The sequence below is a fragment of the Megalops cyprinoides genome, chromosome 9, assembly GCF_013368585.1.
Source record: "Megalops cyprinoides isolate fMegCyp1 chromosome 9, fMegCyp1.pri, whole genome shotgun sequence".
Lineage (NCBI taxonomy): Eukaryota > Metazoa > Chordata > Actinopteri > Elopiformes > Megalopidae > Megalops > Megalops cyprinoides.
The window spans coordinates 15,719,688-15,727,143 of record NC_050591.1 but is presented as its reverse complement, the minus strand read 5'-3'; positions in this window follow the sequence as shown (position 1 = coordinate 15,727,143).

The following is a 7,456-nucleotide window of genomic DNA, read 5'->3' as shown; positions in this document are numbered from 1 at the left end:
TTAATTTATGCTCATCTTTCCTCCAGGTGTTCAAAAGGAAATTCTCTGTCATTGTATTTTCTCATTGATTAGGGATTAGCTGTGCACTTAAGAACAAACTTCTTATAGGATAGACCTCCTTACCTCACTTCAGTTCGTGGAACGAAGCAATGCCGAAGCGGTCCTTATGAACTGTGTCATCAGTCATTCATTCCTTTCGTCTGTAATACCCAAACGAGCTTTGCCGCGCCGGTTCCATTCGTAGTACTTCAACTGGTCGCCTGCTCACGGTGTCATGAAATATCCGGAGAGCCTGATGGACCGAAATGGGTCTTCCAATCAAACGTAGGAAACTTTGTGTTGCTGCAGTTTCAGGGATCCGTATATCTTGTTTCTTGTCATCGTTTCAGAAAGTGTCCTACGGCTACGGTAAGATGATCAAGTTAGCAGCCAACTATGATAGGTCTTCCCTTTCCAGTCTCTAGCTCTTTCTCGCTCCTCTTTCTGTCTGACTTTCTGTTATTAACAAAGCCTGTTCAGCGAGCCCACCTGGTTCCTGTGGTTGTACAACGTCTGCTGCTGTTCGCGATATGACATGTGCAGCCCTAAGAATGCTCTGGTTAAGGCTTGTGGGCGTGCGTTGCCCGAATGCGAATTAACGTTAAAAGCAGGCGCCTGTTTCAACTGACGCAAAAATATCCTCATTTAAAAGCACTGGAAGTACGTAGCTGCACCCCCAGTCTTATTTCATTCACTCCCTTCTCTGTTTAACTTAAGCAGTCCGATTAGTTCAACCGTTTAGTAAATCCATTTCATCCAATTATTGCATGCTAGTGCAACGCAAAATATTTCTTTATAAAAAAACATTTGTCAATTGATTCCGATGTAATTATTGGTGTATGCCGTGTGATCCTTTGGCAACCTAAGAAATAGATTATTCTCCACGATGACTAAATACTGACGCTGATTCTTTATCGTGAGTATCTTTATTATTACTATATCTACCGTTTCTATTATTACTATATGCGTTTAAGTATAGCTTGTATTTTATTCGTCGTTCTTCCAACAAAACAAACGAAAAATGATATGTTTATACCTTTCAGCAATACATTCACAAGTAAAATCATTAGTGTTTTACAAATATCTGCTTACAGTCCAAGGTGATCTGTTTTTGAATTTATGATTCGGTGTTTAAAATGGTCGTCCACCTAACGCTTTTGAATTTTTTTGACGGTTCATTATAGCTATGATAATTTTTCAGTTTGGAGGCAAATTATTTAAGGAACATTCTTTTAAAGGTTGTAACACGGATGTTACTCGCACCAGTGTTTATAACGTATGTTGATGATTTTGATCGGTACCACGGAATGCTTGCAATACGTTGTAGTTATATGTTTGTCGTCCGTTTTAGGTTTGTTACCACAAAATGATTTGCTTGTCAAACCGCACAATTTGAATCGTAGTCTACCCGCTGTCTGGCACTTTGAAGGTGGTTATCGTGATGCGCAATTCGTGATGAACTTTTCACAGTTAATTCATTCTGTCTAATAACTATTATAAGCAGTCGTATACGTGTATGAATGGTCCTATACTGTCTTTTGTTGGGGTGCTCTGCTCAGTATTGTGTATGGAGGTCTTTTGTGTTGACTAGCCATTTACGATTGGAGAGGAAACCATCATTCTTGTTCCCTTGCTGAAACCTCTACCCGCACACGAGACACACTTCCATAGAAGACCATTTGGAGCTATGTTAAACACTACTGGAATTTCATCCTATAGGCCACATTGACTATGATTCAGATAAGGTGGTGCGTCTGAGTAATTCTCAGTTTGAATTACTGAACACATTAACGGAATCTGTATCTGGCAATTTGTATTTACATTTCTCAGCCAACTTGGCTGAGAAAAGTTCAACAGTTTAGCCAAGCAACTCTTTCCAGAAGACACATTTATGCAAAATGTTACGCCTGGATGATGAATTCGTGTATATTGTACGTTACACATTTAATTCATAATAGTGATGGAAAATGTTAATAACGCGCACTGCTGTTTGTATTTATGCACAAACGCATGTAACGTTACGCTATGTTTTCGTTTTGGATTTCTTCGCATGTCTAAGTTGGTGACCACAGATAAGTGATTGGAGCTGTCTCTGTAACACTTACTTACAGACCGTCACCTTTGGCCGCTTCCTGTGAAGCTTACAACTTTTGGGGACTTGCTCGGAGGGGGCAGGTGAGGGGCAACAAACCCGCTATCATTGCTTCTTACGAGACTGAGAAAGACAGTACAGCGGCCGGTGTTCTTCTGAGCAATGGGATTCAGCGGACGAGAGTACACCCAGCGGATGGGGAAACAGCCCAAGAGAGAAAAAATTTTATGCCATTACCTTTTAAATCAACGTTGTTCTCAGAAGTAGAGTAAGCAGCTACGGGTGTGGACATACAATTCCACAGTTCAAACAAATGATGCATGGTACCTTCACTCCCACTTAAGCATCTCTTAACCCTCACCGTCAGTTTTTTTTTCTCAAATTCTGATCAGACATTTCGATGAAACTTACGATATGATTCAATAATTTTAACGACCAACAAATCTTTTTGTGAACTGGCAAGCGATGTCCTGAAAATTGACCGCATTATTAATATTCATAGTTTGGGGCGTTCCCTATTATTCGCCTCAGTCAAAGAGGATGAATATACGAATATAACGCTTCCGCTCATTTCAGAGACCCACTTTACAATGATTGCTTTTTAACATAAGTAACCAAAAAACTGAATTATGGCACGATACCATATCTATCATTAGAAAACATTCTGGCAAACTAATAAAAAGTCATATTTAATTTAGGTTTATGTAGCAAATTAACATATTTCATGAACACACGAGTGACGCACGTTGTCAAAGCAGTGGGTATTTATATGGCGGCGTTTCCATTCCTGCATGCATCATCCGTTGAAAATTGAACTTCAGATGATAAAATACAAATTCAGCATTTAAAATACAAATTCAGTTCATACATGCAGGGAGACAAGTTATCAACTACACATTCAAAACGTCAAATACAGATTTGGGTATTGCATTCAATAATTAATACTTGTATTTATTTACATGGCAAAATCAAGTGCAAACCTTGCCTGAATCCAGCCATCCTTTATTTGACTTATAGTCTGATAGAAAACAAAATACAATCGCTTTTCACCCAGAAATGCATATTCATGTAAACCCAATTTGGTGACTTCAAGGGTTGAAAAAAAAAAACATTGATGAAGACTTGTTTTTATTCTCTATGATATTGTCACCAACATAAATTAGGTACCACATTGCATATTTTAAAGGATGTATTTTTTTTTGAAGTAGTTTTTAAAATTTATTTATCATGATTGTTGTTTTAATAGAAAATCCTTGTAAACCAGGTTTTGATTTCAAAAAACATATTTTACCCAACATTCATATTCAGTCAAGACTCCAAAAGTGAACAGCCATGTTGTGAAGCATCTGCAACATGAAGCGCAGTGCTATCCACTGAGAGCGATATCTGTGCCAAAAGGCCCCACCCCTCTGTGGAGGGCGTGGGAAGGGGAAGTGCTGACATGACCGCTCCCTATAAACCCTTCTATCGCACCATAGTATCAAGTGCTTAAAACAAATCCCACAGAATCATGCGATCTACTGTATGAAGCTCTAAGATTCACTAAACTGTGGCCTAAGGCAGGAGCCATGCTGGTCCCAACAGTGGCTGATCTTTCATCAGGCTGACTACTGTTACAGGCCCCATTCAGAGACACACAAAGAGATTTTCTCCCCACAGAAACTGATGAAGAGTCTCTCAAAACTCATGTTTCTGAAACAATCCTCATTTCAAAGGGGGCGCTATTTTTGACTCACGGCGAGTTGTTCATTTCCACTGCGATGGTCGTTCTAACCAAAGATGGTGATAATAAAAACCATGAGTCATGTGAGTGGTTTTCTCCAGCAGTACAGAAGTCAGTGGGGCTTGTTAGTGAGCTGGAGCTTTCTGTATATTATGGATGTACGTTTCGTTTTTATTTGGCTGTAATAGCTGAGTAAGTAAATACAGCACATGTCAGGAAGCACAAGAAAGGGTTTCATACCAATCCAAAAGATTTATGGACAAAATATTCCCCTGTTGTGTGTCATTGTGCCTAATCCATTATTTGTTGGTAAAAACTAACCAATTCTTTGTCAACTGCCGGAATATCAGGTGATTACAGCAGGTTCTGCACAATGGAATCCATTAGTCAGCCTATCAATCAATAAATCAGTCAATCAACCCTTAACAGTCCAATTCTAAGAGCTCAATTGCCCAGTTATTTGACTTTACATAAATTATGAGATGCTTGTTGATCAAAAAAAAAACATCATACTTAGTTACAGTAACTCTGTGAGTCAAAGATAAGGACACAGTACTATTGCTTGTTAAACTGAATTTCTTCTGTTCTGCGTGCTATGGCTCAGACTGGCACTGTGTATGTGTGTGTGAAGAAGCAAACATCATCCCATTGGGAATATCTGTGGTCCTACTTCCGTTGAAGACAGCTGCTGGAAATTCTGCCCCTGAGGAAATGTTTGCGTTAATATATACTGCTCCCATGTTTAAAAGATCTGTGTGAAAATGGAAACCTTTGAGGATCAAATTGTATAATATGTCTAATAGGAGCAGAAAAGGTAAGACAGGTGTCAAATGTAAAAAGAACTTGGATGCTGCTCTGTGTTTTTTTTTAGCAGTTTACTGATGTAATTACATTGTAATTGTAATGTATAACTACTAAGAGTGTATATATTGTTTCGTAGTTACTTATGTGGTACTCAGGTTTGCGGTGTGTGTAATTTCATGTTATCTGTCTAAACTTAGCAATCATAAACCACAGACCTGCACTCTCACTTTACGTAATTACACAAATATGTCCTCACATATTAGTTATATGCACCCTGCCTTTTAAATGAACCATCTCTCTCTCTCTCTCTCTCTCTCTCTCTCTCTCTCTCTCTCTCTCTCTCACACACACACACACACACACACACACACACACTCTTTCTCTCTCTCTCTTTCTCTCTCACACACACTCTCTCTCTCTCTCTCTCACACACACACACACACTCTTTCTCTCTCTCTCTTTCTCTCTCACACTCTCTCTCTCTCTCTCTCTCTCTCTCACACACACACACACACTCTCTCTCTCTCTCTCTCTCTCTCTCTCTCTCTTTCTCTCTCTCACACACATTCCTTTCCACAGCACTTTAACTCACCACATAGTTCCAAAATGGAACTTGATATCTTTGTTTCAGTGCTCAAATAAGGGAAAATAATGATTAGAAAAAGCTGCTGCAATTATTGAATTATTTTCTACAGCCCACAAATTCTGTAAGAGGAGCCAAACCGCTTTTGAATGGAACACTACCATCTCTAGGGAGACAAGTGCACACGTAAGCTGTGCGTTCAATAGATCAATATCAAACTTGAAAATATCATTATATCAGCAATATAGTTTATTACAAAAGCCTGTAAGCCTGTAAGTTGGATGGGAATACGTTTGTGCTCAGTGGTGAAAAGGAAATGTCCAGTGACGTCCCTTCCGAGAAGGATGGTGGGGGGCTACCTACATGACATTTAGCCTGGGATTTGGAGTAGAATTTTGGGCAATCAGAGAGAGAGAGGGACAAAAATGTGTAATATTTTGCAATTTGATTTGGAGGCAATCAGAGCTCACGGTCACCACATGTCATTGTCCGCCGCTATGGGAGATGTCTGATCGGAAATGAAATCCACAAAACTTGGCAGCAGAATCAAATTAATCAAAATTTGCTCTTTCTAACAGGCACTCAAAACACACACCGATGCTCACTCTCGCGTGCAGTCGAGCGGTGTGTTGCCAGCAAAAACATTTCATACGTGTTTACATGCACACGTACAATCCTCGCTTGGTGCATGTGGTGGCCGTGTGGGGCCGCCAAATTGCATTGAACTGAATTTCCCCTGGATGGTCCAAAAGGAATGGCATCCAGTGTCTTTAATCATTCAGACATTAATTGGCATGATTCATCGTGAAATATGTGGCAAAAACATGGGCTGGGTGTGTCGAGGGGATTTTGCTGCGTGCGTGAAACAGCCGGCATATTTAAGAGTTTTTTTTTTTAACGATTGGGATTTTGCCTTTAATTTGACCAGAGCAACAGCTTGGAAAGAGCTAATAGGGGCCTACCCACCCAGTGATTTGGTCAGTGTGTTGTGCAGGGACAGCACATCACTCACCAGATGGGATCACTCAGGAAGAGGGATGGAGGGACTAGAGGAAAGAGCAGGGCATCGTCACAAAACTGTCAGTCATGCAACTGAGAGGGAGTGCACCCCTGAAAATATGAGATTCATTTACAATGTGTGTGTGTGTGTGTGTGTGTGTGTGTGTGTGTGTGTGTGCATGTGTCTATGGGTTCTGTAATTAGGGGTAAAACTGCAGATGACTCTGGTTCAGCCTCTCCAAACCATTCCCAAATCACCCCAGTCCTACAATGAAATTATTTCTTGACATCAACAATATGTGGACAAAAAGAAAATGTTTGAGTATGATAATGGTAGTACTGCCTCAGACAATCGTCAATAAATAATGAATCATTTAATGAGAAATTGGAAAGAGCTGTATTTGAGCATTGTGTGTGTGAGTGTATGTGCACATGTGGGCTGTGTGTCAAAGATCGTGTTTGGTCCTAAAAGTGACAAAGATGGTATGAGGGTACACTAACAGTTGCCAGTGCTCGGACACTCAGAGGTGCTCCACCATGCTGAATTTGGTTGATTTCTTTGGAGTGTGAGACCTAACGTTCGGTGACACCCCTGAACCATGAAACCAACATGGGGTGACTGTGAAAGTGAGTAATTAGTAGGCGTCCCTGCTCTACTCTGTTTAATGGTCCATGCTACCAGCCACTCCAAATACCTGCATGGTTCTGGCTATAATGGAGATGACTGTGTTGGAATTACAGGGCCTCTTCCAGGTGTAACCGAGCATAATGCCAGTGCTTATAGTAGTGAAATGGAAATGGGACCATTAACATAAATGTGTATAGTCTTTAATTCAGTAGAGCTGAATTTGGTAGAACTTTGCAAAAAACATTTGGCTGCATTTTGGTAAATCACCCAAAGCATCTCTGTCATACGATACCAGACATAAAAATGTGGCAAAATATTAAAATTGTATTGAACAAATCCATCAGACAATACCTATATTTGTGTGTCACAGGACCTTCTGGCTAAACATTTTATTTCAATGTCTAGACTGTACCTAATCTGGTTCTGTTAATCATGTGAACAACAGTGACTCCGTGGGCAGATCGAGCATAAGGAGAATTTATCACATATTTTATGATGTTAATATTAATCATATTTTACCAAATTATCCTGTTCTGTGTTATTCTAAACTTATTCCCTTAATTTCTCCTGGTCATATGAAAATTTTCC